Source organism: Grammomys surdaster, unplaced genomic scaffold, assembly GCF_004785775.1.
Source record: "Grammomys surdaster isolate TR1022 unplaced genomic scaffold, NIH_TR_1.0 125985, whole genome shotgun sequence".
In the NCBI taxonomy this organism is placed as follows: Eukaryota; Metazoa; Chordata; class Mammalia; order Rodentia; family Muridae; genus Grammomys; species Grammomys surdaster.
Window position 1 is genome coordinate 5,298,676 of NW_021620801.1, and position 14,248 is coordinate 5,312,923.

The 14,248-nt window shown below is 43.0% G+C and overlaps 1 non-coding gene and 1 pseudogene across 1 annotated transcript; one reads left to right on the forward strand and one right to left on the reverse strand.

Moving 5' to 3' along the window:
* Positions 1-527: 527 nt before the first annotated feature.
* On the forward strand, positions 528-599 carry Trnag-ucc. The gene has a single exon. It is a non-coding gene; the product is annotated as a tRNA-Gly (tRNA).
* A 10,882-nt stretch (positions 600-11,481) lies between these two features.
* LOC114609895 lies at positions 11,482-11,621 on the reverse strand (annotated as a pseudogene).
* Positions 11,622-14,248: the final 2,627 nt, after the last annotated feature.

Consider the following 14,248-nt stretch of genomic DNA (forward strand, 5'->3'; position numbering starts at 1 on the left):
AAAAGATAAAGAGATAAAGAGAGTATGTTCTGTGGATGTGTGGTGAGGTATGGGGGAAGGGGTTGTCTCAAGGCCCTATGCCGAGATATCCCTTCCCTGCTGAGGGACTAGCCACACACTGGTATAGTATAGAATAGAGTTTATTCAGGCATGGGGAGGGGAGCCATGAGAGTAGGAGAGAGAGAGAAAGACAGAGAGAGAGAGACAGTAGAGAAATAGAGGAGTAGAGGCTGGCCATGACCACTGGAGAGAGGGGGAAGGGAAGGGAGAAGGGAAGAGGGAAGGGGTGAAGGTGTGAGGGGACAGAGGGATCAAGAGAGCAAGAGCAAGAGATCAAGAGAGAGAGGAGGGGGCAAGCAGCCCCTTTTATAGTGGGCAAGGCCTACCTGACTGTTGCCAGGTAACTGTGAGAGGAGCATATCTGGCTGTAGCCAGGTAACTGTGGGAGTGGAGTTCAGACAGAATGCTAACATTCCCCCATAATGTTATGTGGGGCAGAGTCATGTGAGTGGCATCCTGGCAGTCTGGCGTTGGTGGTATAATGGTGAGCATAGCTGCCTTCCAAGTGGTTGACCTGGGTTCAATTCCCAGCCAATGCACCAATGATATACGTCCACACATGGCTTAGAACAGACCATACCAGACCAAATGGTTCCAAGTGGGGTTTATTCAGGAGATACAGCAAAGATGGGGGAGGGTGGGAAGAGGAAGAAGATGGAAGAAGAGAGTAAGGTCAGGGGGTTCTGCCTGTTTTATATAGGTGGTGATATAGCCTCTTGCACATAAGGGTGGGAGGTAGCCAGGTGGATTCTGGGAATGTATGGTGGTCACCTTGGCAATGATGTGGGGGTCGTCTAGATGTAATGTCACTGGGTTCAGAGCCTGATACCAATACTGACTGTGAATCTCACTGCTTAAAGAGACAAATACAACCTAAGATCTAGCAGACCTGGACCCCTCACTGTTTAGGATGGGGCTTACCTCTGCAGTTCCTATATTGTCTTGTGATAGGTGACAAGGGAGGGGAGGTGACTCTGTTTTTGGAAGTATTCATTTCAACAACTTCAAGCCAGCAAGAAATAGCAACCAGCCATCTAGAAAATCTGAGGGCAGAAAGTCAAAATTCATATTATGGTTTTACCTACCTGTGGTTTGTGTCAAAGAGCCACAGAGAGATGCCATGGTTCAGATAGGCAAGAGTTAAAAGTAGATGGTATCAGAAGAAAATAGAGAAGCCTCATGTGTGGTTCTCAGAAGCCACAATGAATGGCTGATGTGGGCAAGGGAAACTCTAGCCTCCTGCCAGAAAAGTTAATGAGAGGTTAAGTTGCCCAGTCCAGTGTCTCAAACGAGTGTACCCAAAAGCACACAAAATGGAAAAAAAAATCAGTATAATAATAATAGGTGAGAGAACTTCAGAGGGCTTGTCAGGAATAAGTTGATCAGTGGGAACTTTCTTTGGGATAGCCTGGACTCCTTAAAAAATTTATCTCCGTCTATGTTTATGCACCACATGTGTGCAGTACCCATGGAAGCCAGAAGAGGGTGTCAGATCCTCTAGAACTGGAGGTACAATGGTTGTTTGCCATCATGCAAGTTCTGCTATTCAAACCCATGTCCTTTGGAAGAATGGCAACTGTTTCTAACCACTGAGCCATCTCTGCAGCCCTTGGTCTCATCTCTGTCCTCCTGAGGATAGAGGTCTCATCTTCCTGACCTCAGACACAATTCAAGCTCAGCATCATGGAGCTTACTGCCACCGCCTATGATTCCATGGTGGATTGTATCCCTTCAAACTGTGATCCCAATTAAACCCTTTCTTCTTTGAATTTGTTTCTTGTCAAGATTTTAGGCACAGCTATAACAACAACAACAACAACAACAACAGATCCAGTATCTCCATTTTTTTAATGGAAGGAATGAAATCTTAGTAGAGAAATTATAGCATAATCTTGCTAAGGAGTATGGTAGGATGGGGATGACAGATTGAAAATAGTTGAGACAAAAAAAACAACCAACCAACCAAACTAACAAACAAACAAGGTACATGGTACAGAAAATGGAAGCTTTGGATGAAGGGGAACCAAGCAGACTTCAAATCCCATCAGGTATCGGGGTGTCATAGTTTACACATGAAGTGTCTGCTAGTCATTAGAAAACTGGGTTTCATGCTACCCTCCGTAAAGGAGGCTGGACAGGAAGGAGGACATAAGCAAGGATGCTTAAGCCTCACTCGGAAGGGGGGATGAAATGGTCATGGAAGGCAGATAGAGGGAGAGAACTGGGTGGGAGAGAAGGGGAGGGGGAGTAGGGGAAGGGTTTGGGGGTAATCAGGAGGAGGGCAGGGAGGAGGATGTCAAGTGAATAAGCTAAAAAGAAAGAATAAAGAAAAAGTAGTGGTGACAGAAACAAATTTCAGAAATATACTTATGATCAAATTAAAAAAAAACAATAATTAAAATAGTAAGGTTGACTGAAATTCTGTAACAGTAAACATATCTGAGATACTTAATTTCATAAATTAATAAACTTAACTTTTGATTCCATTTAAAAAAAGAAAAACAAACAAACAAACAAACAAACAACCCTGGGTTTCCACTTGATGGTGCTGTTTGGGTAGATCCTGAAACTTAGCTAGAGGAAGTGGTTAGTTGGGAGCTAGCCTTTGAGGACACATCAGGAGAGTTGTGACTAAGACCTTGGAGACAGCTACCAATCACCATGCTTTCCCTGTTTTGTGGACTGTATCCCTTAAACTGTGAGGGAAAATAAATAAACCTTCCTCTCTTAGCTTGCTTCTTGCCAGGTATTTGGGAGGTATACCTAGTCCAATCTCGGATGCGCTTGCATAGTGTGGCTATAAAGGCATTTGGGGTGATTTCTTCTTCCCAGTTCTGCAACTTCACAGTCACTGTAAATCCCCTGCCTTTCTCCCTCACCTGTGAGGACAAATGGTAAGTTTTTGCCTGGTTTGTTATCTTCAGTCCCTTTTGGAAATGGTCTCTGAGCCCCTCCTGATGCTGTGGACTGGGCTCTCAACATAAAACACCAAAGTGGAATAGCAACTCTGGGTTGGTGCAGCAGAGAACTCAGGGGGAACTAGGAGCTTTGGGGGCTCCTATTCTCCTGTACTGGGGGAACTTCAGCTTCCCCCAAACCTGATGGGACCTAAGAAGCCTCAGGGCCTTCAGAACTGAGATGCTGCCTGAGGAAGATAACTGTTAGGTTTTCCTTTGCTACCCACTGAGAACAGAGTCAAATGGACTCTCATCCTCTGCAGAGCCCTCTCAGGGGGTTGGCTAATTGCCAGCAGCAGCAGACTTCTTTCAGCAGCTGATCCCCAAACACCAGGCGTCCCCTACTTGAGACAAAGGTGATGCTACCACCTGAAGCTGTCACTCAGAAGCAGCTAGGGGAGATCAAAGAGGAGGCCTGAGGAGAGACCCCAGGGCTTGTTAGAGTCAGCCTCCTACAAGCTCAGTGAAGCCAAGGGACAGGGAAGCATGCAGACTACAGAAGCCTGCTGCCCTGCTGTCAGCTAGCAGCCTGAGCATTAACACATGAATGATTGCTATGCACCTTTGATAAAGAGGCATGGAAGAGCTAGTTTCAGAGGTGGAGGCAGAGGAGACCAGGTAGCAGGCAAAGGTGAGAACAAACAAAGCATCATCCTGAAAGGGAACAGCACTGTGGGTAAACACATCAGGAAAGTTATTTCCCAGCATTTCTGTGGTTCTGCAAATCCTTCATCTCTCTTCAATGGGAATCTGATACATCGATAACCCCCTCCACCCCCCTGTAAACAGCTCGTGATCTGAAGGTCTTGCTCTTTTGCCTGTTGTGTTTAGAATCAGAACCTCATGCTGTCTTATGTTCTCCTTGTACATGATAGCGAGGTTTTTACTTTTCTTGCTGTTAGAATCCAGGCGCAGTTTGGAAAGACAACACAAAGCCGGTCCGGTTCCACGGGAAGGGGTTTATTTGGGGAAGGGAGTGGGAGAGAGGAGCGGGAAGACTGCGAGCGAAGAGAAGAGGAAGAGAAGAGAGGTTGGGGCGGTCTCAACTATTTAAGTGGATGATGACATGTAACTTCCCAGGTGGAGGTGGGCGTGGCAGGAGAATTCTGGGAGTGGTTGTCTCAGCAACGTAGGAGTCGCCGGCCCCTGAATATGACATCACTGGGTTCAGACTAATACTAACACCATACTATTCATTCTCCAAAGACTGGATCCTGAAAAGGTACCTGGATATAGAGTCCACAGTTTCCAAAGTCACCCATTTCATTCGTCTTCCATCAAATTAATCTTTCCAGTGCAGGGCTGGCTACATCTGTGTTAGACGTGTAGAGACTGACACATGGCAAGTGAAGGACTTGGTTGGGTCTACCCTGCTGTTTGCAAGCGTGAACCCACATGACTGGCTGACTGGCTGCTACCTCCTGCCTGCCATTGTGTATGTTTCTTAATACCATGTTTCATAAACAAGGAGGATCAAGTAGCTAATAAAATAGCTATTTATGTCTTAAACATTTCAGAGCCCAATGTGCTTCATTAAAGGTGGCTGCACAGTTTTAACATGCCTTTCAAACAGGCAGAGGGTCTAAGTCCCATCCCGTTGAATCTGAGCCGGACTCTGAGGTTTTTTTGACCAACAGAATAAAGGGGGATTGACACTGTGTAGCATTCAAGACTATGTCAGGAAAGGCCAGGTACACTTGATCTCAAGTCTGGGCCCTTCAGGTAAAGCAGCATTGTTCTGAGGCAGCCACGATGCAGAGGCTAAGCTTAGCACTCCATTCAAGGTAGTATTCCTTGCTTTCCAACAAGCTCATAAAAAGCCTGTTTCAACAGGAGAGCAGCAGTGGTTCCCAGTGGCTCATACTCCTCTTAGCCTGTTGTCAGATACTGTAGCATCATTTCAGCTTCCTTTGTCTCTTGTCAGTACTGAGTGAAATTGTGTGGACATTCTGAATTCACTCAGAAAATTAGGTTCCATTTAGAAACACGATGAGTCCTGGGACTGGATAGTGCGATGTTCACATAAATTATACTTTGTTGAACACCTCCCTTTCCCCAGGTCTCTCTCTTCTAATCCCAGATATTATTCAGGGTTCAATTCAGATGGCTTACTCACCATGAAACCTTTATTTGCTTCCTCTGGGGAGAGATGCCTTTCTTTTTTAACCAACTCTAGTGGCTTTTTGACTTTTAGTAATGTTTTTGTCAGTTTTTCGAGAATTCATTCATAGGTGCTCACAATATATTTTGATTATATTCATCCTCACCTGTACCCATAACTCTTCCTGAATCCATCCCTTAAAAACCCCAATCCCTTCAACTTCATTTCCCTTTTCAAAAAAGAAAATAATATTTCACTGAGCCCAATTTTCGCTGTCTGCGTATGCATGAGTGTGGGGCCATTCATTGGAGCAGGGTTGATGGGACCAGGGTCCACGCTCTTGGAGAAAACTGACTTTTCCTTTCCTTACCAGCCTACCAACTGTCATAGCTTCTCAGCCGGGGGCTTGTGAGCCTGTTCCCTGTCCATGTTGGAATGCTGCTTGGTTTAATCTCGTGCTACCTTTGTCTAGGAAACCACAGTTGGCTTGAGTTCCTGCATGCATTTTGCCTGTCACATTGAGATCTTGTTTCATGACAATTGTCCCCACCCTTTGTCTCTTACAGTCTTTCTGCCCCCTCTGCTATGGTGCTTCTTGAGCCTTTCCAGGAGACCACGATGTGGATATCCTATTTACGGCTGAGTATTCCATAGGCACTTATTGTCTGCACTTTGACCAGCTGTTTTTCTGTGCTGGGCACTGTCGGCAGTTTACTGAGAGCTGTGCTAATCTGTGGGTGGAGATGAAACCCAGGGCCATTTTCAAACCTATCTCCATATGATAGTGAAGGTTCTTAGAACCTGGCAAATAATCTTATTTGCCCATGGGTTGGGTGCCGACTTCCTGCTTCTTTTGGAAGAGAACCTGTTGTGAGCCTGTGTGCTTTTTTTCTTCTGGGCATGAATGGGCACAGCCCACTTTGTGTCACTTCTTAAGTGCTGCATCAAAGGGACACAAGCCAGAGCTAGCTACTCGTTGGATGCCTGCACTGTCGCTAAAACATTGGAAAATGTTTCAGGTAGCTCAGCTGTGTGGTAGAGGAAGTTTACTTGATGTTCCCCAAACTTGATACAATGGTTAGTATTAATTGTTTGCTTGGCAGAATCCCTGGGAGACAGAACTCTGGGCATGAATGACTGTGGGGAATCTTCCTGATAGCATTGGTTCCAGTGGGGTCATCCACTCACTGCGAAGGTCATTATTCCCTGAGTGAACAGAGGCAGGCACTCATCACTCCTTCTTGAATAGGGCTGTTGTATCAAACTCCTGCCACTGTTGCTTCCCTGAAATGATGGACTATATATAACCTGGAACGGTGAGCCAAAATAACTCCCTTTCCTTTAGGGATCTCCCCTCCCAGGGTACTTTTTATCACAGAAATAGGAAATGAAACTAAGATACTAAGGAAAACCGAGAAATAAGCTTTAATTATAATGAGACCCTAAGAGGTCAGGGTTTATTTGTTACTTCAGTGTAGTCTAATGTATCCTGATTAATAAACCAACATAGGCAAGATTTTTTTTTTTTTTTTGGTTTTTCGAGACAGGGTTTCTCTGTGTAGTTCTGGCTGTCCTGGAACTCACTCTGTAGACCAGGCTGGCCTCGAACTCAGAAATCCGCCTGCCTCTGCCTCCCAAGTGCTGGGATGAAAGGCGTGGGCCTCCACCACCCGGCATAGCCAAGATGTTAATGACATAGGTTGCATGGGGATGGAGAGACAGATCATGATTAAATGCATTTGTTGCTCTAATAGAAGACCTGGGTTCCATTCTCAGCCCCACATGGTGGTTCACAACCTTCTGTAGTTCTGATTCCAAAGGACCTGAGGCCCTCTTTTGGCTTCTGTGGGCACAAGTTATACAAGCAGTCCACAGGCATATGTGCATGTATTTACACATTACAAACCTACATATATACTACATATATACATACATACGTATAAAAAAATAGTTCATATTGCTGACCATGAGATGAGTCAGGTTTTCTGTCAAGTATTTTATTGGCTTAATATCTTAAAATACCTCCCAAAATTCTGTATACTAGATAATATTAGAGAAATTCTTATCTCAAAGTTAAGAAAATGTATACTTAGGACAATTAGAATACTTATTTCCTGTGTTTAGCAGAGAACATTCCTGTCTGAGTCTATAGTGATAACCATGTACTCCATAGACTCTCCTCCCATATCTGAAAATTCTCAGTTACTTAAACGGACATCATTGTCCAGAGCAGAAACTAAAAATGAAGGTCTTTCTTTTTTCGCTAAAGCTAGAATAGTTTGATTTATATAGCAAGCTCCGGTTATATGCTAAAGAAACTTAAATTTATTTCTTTAAAATGCTCCAAGTCTGTCCTCCTCAGTTCATTTTCTGAAAACTGAAACTATTATGTTCAGATGGTAATATGATGCAAGCCCAGTACTTTCATTAAACTTAAACTGTTGGCCCGGAAGGAGCTGAAGCAGGGCTCCAGAGTCATGGATCAAAATCAGCGTATTTTAGAGGATGTCAGATCAGAACATCTGTGCACCTTTCACATTTACACAAGGAGTTCTTAACTCGAAAGGTGATGGTATGTGGAAGTGACGCCGTTCAGGGGTAAGGAGGTCATCATGAAAGAACTCTCATGAATGGCATCCCTGTCCTTATAAAAGAGACCCAGGAAGGAACTACTTGCCCTTTCCACAGTGTGAAGACACAGCCAGAGGTACTGACTGAAGGAACAGATCACCCCTCAGCAGATACAGAAATACCAACCATGACCATGTACTTCCAGTCTCCAGAGACACGAGTAACCACTCTGTGTGTTCATAAGCCACCCTGTATGTGACACTTTCTTAAGTGGACATGAATGGATTATAGCCGAGGAAGATTGTGATGTTTGGGTTTTCATCACAACTTAAACCCTGCCTTGTCCTTGTCTGTGACACATATTCCTGTGATTCTTCCAGGTTCACAAAGGGTTCTGGATTCAAACACAGTAGTTTAGCACTTGTGTTCAGAGGACGTGAACTTGGATTGAGGTTTCTGCCCTGCCAAGAGGAGCCTACCCTGCTAATGGAGCCCAGCAAGGATTTCCTTGAGTCTTGCTGGCAGTCCCAGTCAAGTATGTCCTGGTGAGGGCTCCAGCACATAGTTTATGGTAGCAATTACTGAGCCAGCTTCTTAAGAAGCCATGGTAACTGCAGTTATGGGCAAAGTTGGGGAGGTCAACAATAATAAGTGTTTGCATTTTCAGGGTCCCGGAAATCCATAAAGATCACTGGAGTATATTATTTCACTCCCACTCTTGGCCTTCTTCTCTGATTTAGAACATACTCAAGACAGATTATAAAATTAAACACAGAACACCAGGTAGTACTGGCACAGTGGAATAAGAGAGGGGAATAAACCCTTTAAAATGGAATGGAATGCAAACTAAGGAATCACCACTCTTTCGGCGGCTGATTTTGTAATTACCATTATACATTTTTTAAAAACATATAAATGTTTTAACCATTGAAATGTACAGAAAATTTGCAAGTTCAATAGAAGCAACTAACTTTAGTTGAAACGCTTAAGGGGAAGTTCCTGAAGTTATGCCCTGCCACTTTTCCAGTTTTATTTTTCCTGTATAGATAGTATTTGGTACTTTAAAAGGTATATTTATTTTTATGTGGAACCTGAATATTTTCCTGTATGAATGTATATGAATCATGTGTGTATGTATGTTGTGTCTTGGATAGATTAGGGATGTGAAGGACATACATAAATACCATAAAGACGTTTTACAACAAGCTGATAGCCAACATCAAATAAAATAAAATGGAAGAAATGCAAAGTAAATTGTAACCAGACTTTTTCCTGTTTTGTCTGTTCCTATTTCTACCCTTCTCCACACTTTTCCCCTCCTGTGCGGGGCGCGCGCGTAATGGTCTCGCCGGCAAAAAACATACACACACGCACACACACATACACACTAGAATCCTTCCGTAGAAACACGTTTATTCCCATAAACCAAAATGGTGGTAGAAGACGAAGAAGGCGTGGGAAAGCACTGCCTATATACCACTCGTAGCGCGCCAAACGCCGTGGGATGGGCTTAGCTTTGGCGGGCTAACCATGGCACATGCGCAGTTTACTTGGTACTAGGAAGAATTACGGGCGACAGCGCCACCTAGCGATGGCGGACTTTGTCAGCTCTCGTGGCGGCTCCCAACACCCTCCAACTCCCCACAACTATGCAGGAGGGAAAGAAGGCCAGAGGAGAAAGGGTACCTCAATAGTATGACTACTTCTTGCTGATTAGAGGCATTGAGATTCTTGAGCCAAATTTGTAATTGGTTGTAAGGCTATCTCCAAAAAGCATCCAGCGTCTAGCAACCAGCAACATCAACGGCAAGAACAGACAAGAGCAAGAGCAACAGCTACAGCTACAGCAACAGCAGCATCCAGTAGCAATAGAAGGAGCAGCAATGACCATACTTCTTTCAAAATGACTGCATTTATACACCTTCTCACGTGTCCCCAGGATTCACATTGTCAGACACTTGCACAAACAAAAGATATCATTGCTATCAATTCAAATTTGTCATGTACTTCTAAGAAGGAAGCCGCATTTTTTAAAAAAAAAAATGTGGTTTTTTTTTTAGGTTTTTAAAAAGTTTTCCTTTTTAAAGAAGTTTTTCCAGTCAGAAATGCATATTTAATAATTTAGTAAGAATAAAATAAGTTAAAAATATTTTCAATTATATTTAAGTTAAAAACATTCATTCAACATAACTGTAATGATATTCAAAATGTGCTCATTTTGAATAGTTCAAAGGAACACTATTCAGGCAAATGCTACTATACATCAAATAGATTATGAATTCATGACAACAATTAAACTAAACTAAAAACATTGGCAGAATAGTATGATGCATTGTCACACAGAATGTTCTTTTTTTTTTTTTTTCTGTTAGTACACTCATCCATGGCCAGGAAGAGTGGACACTTATACAGTCACTATGCAGATCAGTGTGGCACTTTCTTTGGAAGGTGTAAAATGATCTACTTCAAGATCCAGCAATATCAGTCTTGAACATATGCCAAAAGGATCATTCACCCTACTACAAATTCATTTGTTTAAACAGTTCATTGCTGCTTTATTCGTTAACAGTGATCACAGGAGTGTTCACTGAACTTTGTTTATTGCCTTGCTTGTTCTTTGACTATTTGTATTTATTGTCTTGCTTCTTCCTTGACTATTTGCATCTATTGTATTGCTAGTTCCTCAACCTAGAACTGACCTGAATACTTGCCTGTAATTAAAATGGTATAAAAGCAAAATGGAGGAGGGGGGTGGGATAGGGTGTTTCTAGAGAGGGGAAATGGGGAAAGAGGATGTCATCTGAAATATAAATAAATAAAATATCCAATAAAAAATACAAAAACAACAACAACAAAAAACAAACAAACAAACAAACAAGAAGGACTAACTCAAGTCTTTTTGATGAGGGATTAACCTTTACTTTTCTTTGTGAGATTCAGAGGCATTTATTCCAGGGAAAGAAATTGTGTTCTAAAGCTCACTAGTATTTTCTTAGACATTTGGAAGATTAGAATTTTATCACAAATGAGACTTCCCAGTCTGTAGGACATTCAGTATGTGTCTGACCTCCACTCATGTGTCAGTGATTTAGCAGGCATTATGATGCAGGGACCATTATGACCTCAGAGATACGAGCTTGAGACAGAGAAGTGAAGTGGTGTGCTATGTTCTAGAGCTAGAGAAAAAAGAGTGAAGGAGTGAAAGCCTGCAAACTCAGCTTGACCATTGGCTCCGTTGACTTGAAGGCTCCCCAATGACTAGCTCTGTCATTTATAGCCGATTCATTTTATGATGAAGCTGTCATAATAATAAAACAAATAGATGGAAAAATCACTTTGTAGTAACTAGAAATTACTTATCTTCATGTTCACATTGTAATTGTTTATGGGGTGCTGTTCTTTCTCTGTACCCCTTCCCTATGTACCCCCCCCCTGATATTTTTTTTTAAAAGCCTTGCTGGTATCAATTCAGAGACCATAGACAGAATAGGCAGATGCAAGAATGTGTTGAATGTCACATGACAGGTATAATAATGGGAAACATGACTCTAATAATACTGGGGAGAGAGGGAGAGAGAGAAAGAAGTGAACTAGCCTTGGAATGGCCTGTAATGATTATTGTGATTAAAGCAAGCAGAAGATAGTATAGGAACAACAAGAAATGACATAATGATACCCAACAAATTTCTGTGATTTTGAGTCAGCCTGGTTGGTCTTCATTGTAAGTTTCAAGGCAAACCTCATTTCCTTTGTTCCCTTTCCTTGTTATCCTTCCTTCTTTTCTTTTTTAACAGAAGAATGTGAATGAAGTTCTCCACTACCACAAATCATGCAGTGAAGTTTCCCACATTTTGAGAAATCACATAGGGCACATCCAGAGGACAAAGAAAACCACCTTCATGACCATGGTATCGCCCATGCCAAGTAAATATGAACCCATCTTAAAAAAAAAAAAAATTAGAGTGAGCAGGGAAAGATGGCCAGAGGACTGCAACCTTCTACCAAGTCTCCACTTGGTTGAATGGAGGAGGTCACTCAGAGGCCCACCAGCCACTGCAATGTGCAAATATGTGGTGCACAGATGGAAGACAAAGAGAAACTAAATAGGTTGAGCATTCCGAAAAGAGATGGAACTAGAGACACAGGGTGGAGAGGAACAGCTCATCGCAAATAGCCAGCCCTACCACCTGAGGCCATGACAAAGTCCTAGCCTGTGCTGGGGCCATGTCTAGGTCCATGGTCATTCAAAAACAGGGGTAGATGTTGATGTCTATGGCTCATATTGCCATTAGAGACTATGGGGACATGCCTGGTCTGGAAAGCTGCCTGGGACCAAGTAAATATCCAAGGACTATGCAGATCTGACTCCTCCTCTCATTGGCTGCAGCACTCTTGGAAGTTTGTCCTCACCTCTCACGATACCTTGTGTCTGTCGTGTGTGTGTGTGTGTGTGTGTGTGTGTGTTTTAGTTTGTGGGGGGAAGTTGCAAAGGCAGAGGGTAGATACAAGGGGACAGGAAGATGGGTGGGACTGGGGTGCATGATGTGAGACTCAACAAATCAATAAAACTTAAAAGAAGAAAAATGGTGCCTAAGAAAAGCATCCAAGGTCAGAGTCACTGCACATGGTTCAAATGAGTGAGGCTTCCTGACATTTAGGGAGGCCGGTGAAGGGCTAGGAATAGCAAAAGGAAACGTTGAGGCATCTAGCATATAGTTATCATGGAAAGCACCTTACACCCTAGAGCTCAAAGGTCAAGGAAGGGAAATGGTTTTCCCAGATGCCAGCAGGAATGGCTGTTTGTGGTGCGTATCTAGGAAAAGGCAAAAACACTCCAATTATTTTTTACTTCCACATTCTAGCCTCCTGCTAGATCCTTCCCTAAGTGAGACCCAAATGAAAGCCAGCTGTCAAAGCTATGTAGCCTATGTAGATCGTCACAGGAGTCAACCACTAGGACACAGTTCAGAACAGAAAATGGATCTGACGTGAGTGCAGCAGAAGAATATCCTGTTCATTGTGGAAAGCTCCCTGGAAGAGTTATATTTGAATTGATACTGCAGTGAAACTATGTCTTCTAGATATGAGTGGAAGGAAAGAAGGACAAGAGAGATCTGGCAGGCAGACTGCATCCTGTTTAAAATCATGGTTGAGACAAGAAACACCGTGTTTGTTCATGATGAATGGGCTGTGACCCGTGGAGAAGGAGGGGAATAGAGGCTATTTCCGAACACCTGTATCTTCTCACCAGCTTTCTTTGTCAGCTTGACAAGTAAACAAATGGATAGATGTTAGAGAAAAAGAGCTTGGGGACTCGGGGGGAGGTGCAGTGTGTAAAATACTTTCTGTGAGAGCTGAGTATCTGAGTTTGCATCCCTAGTGCTTCTGTAAAATGCTGGCTGTCGTGCATGTCTGTAACCTTGGTGCCTTGGGGGTGGGGGACAGAGAGATGTTGGAAGCTTTCTGGCCAATCTAGCCAAAATTAAAAAGGTAGGTGTAAGAAATAATTACTAATATTCTGCATATATTAATTAATGCTGGAAATTAATACAGGGGCAGTTATTCCTTAACCAGCTAGGTATCCAAGTAATCACAGAGACCTCTTAGTATTTCAAAGCTTAGGTCTTAGCTGGGCAGATACTCAACTAGCTCACCTAAATTAACTCAATCACCTAGCTCCATCCAGCCAAATGGATAGCTATACCTTCCAGACACACAGTCTCTCCTGTCTCTCCTCATGTCTCCTGGCTTAAAAGCTTCCTCTTTCTTCTTCCCAGAGTTTCTTTCTCCCTCTCAGGAAGTCCCACCTATCTCTCTCTACTGACCAATCACTGACTTGTAGCCTTTTGTTGACCAATTAACTTGGGGAGCAAGGTTTGTACAACGAAAGTTGATGTGTGTGAAAATTCTTTCTTCTTAGGGCAACCAGATCTTGTGGTATAGAATTTAGCATTTGAGTACGTATCAGCACCAAACCAACCTCAACAAGTAAGTCTCAAGTTCAAGAAATACCTAATCTCAAAAGATAAGCTAGACAGCAACAGAGAGAGACATTTAGCATCAACTTTTGACTTCTGCACAGACACTATAGGCAGAGGCAGAGGCAGAGGCAGAGGCAGAGGCAGGGACATGGTCAGGGTCAGGTTCAGGGGCATGGGCACAGGCACAGTCAATCGTGTACAAGCGCAGACACACACACACACAAACACACAAACACACACTAGTCTCACCATTGTATTCATTTTTTCTGTTAAGGAAGGAAAATTTTATTTTGGGCTCATGGTTTGGAAGGGGTTCAGTCCATCATGAAGAGGAAGATATATTTAACAGCTTAATTCACGGAAGTGGGAATGTGTAGCAGAGACCTTTCCTGTCATGGGAGATCAGAAAGAAAGCAAAGAAGAAAACAGAGGCCAGACATTACCATGAAAGCCCTTCCTTTACCAAACTAACTTCTATAGGCTAGGCTTCTCTTCTTAGAGTACTTCTTTCTCAGAGCATATTTTCTGAAGCTCAGAGACTTCTTGAGCATCACTATTCTGAGTTCTCACTTTATTAT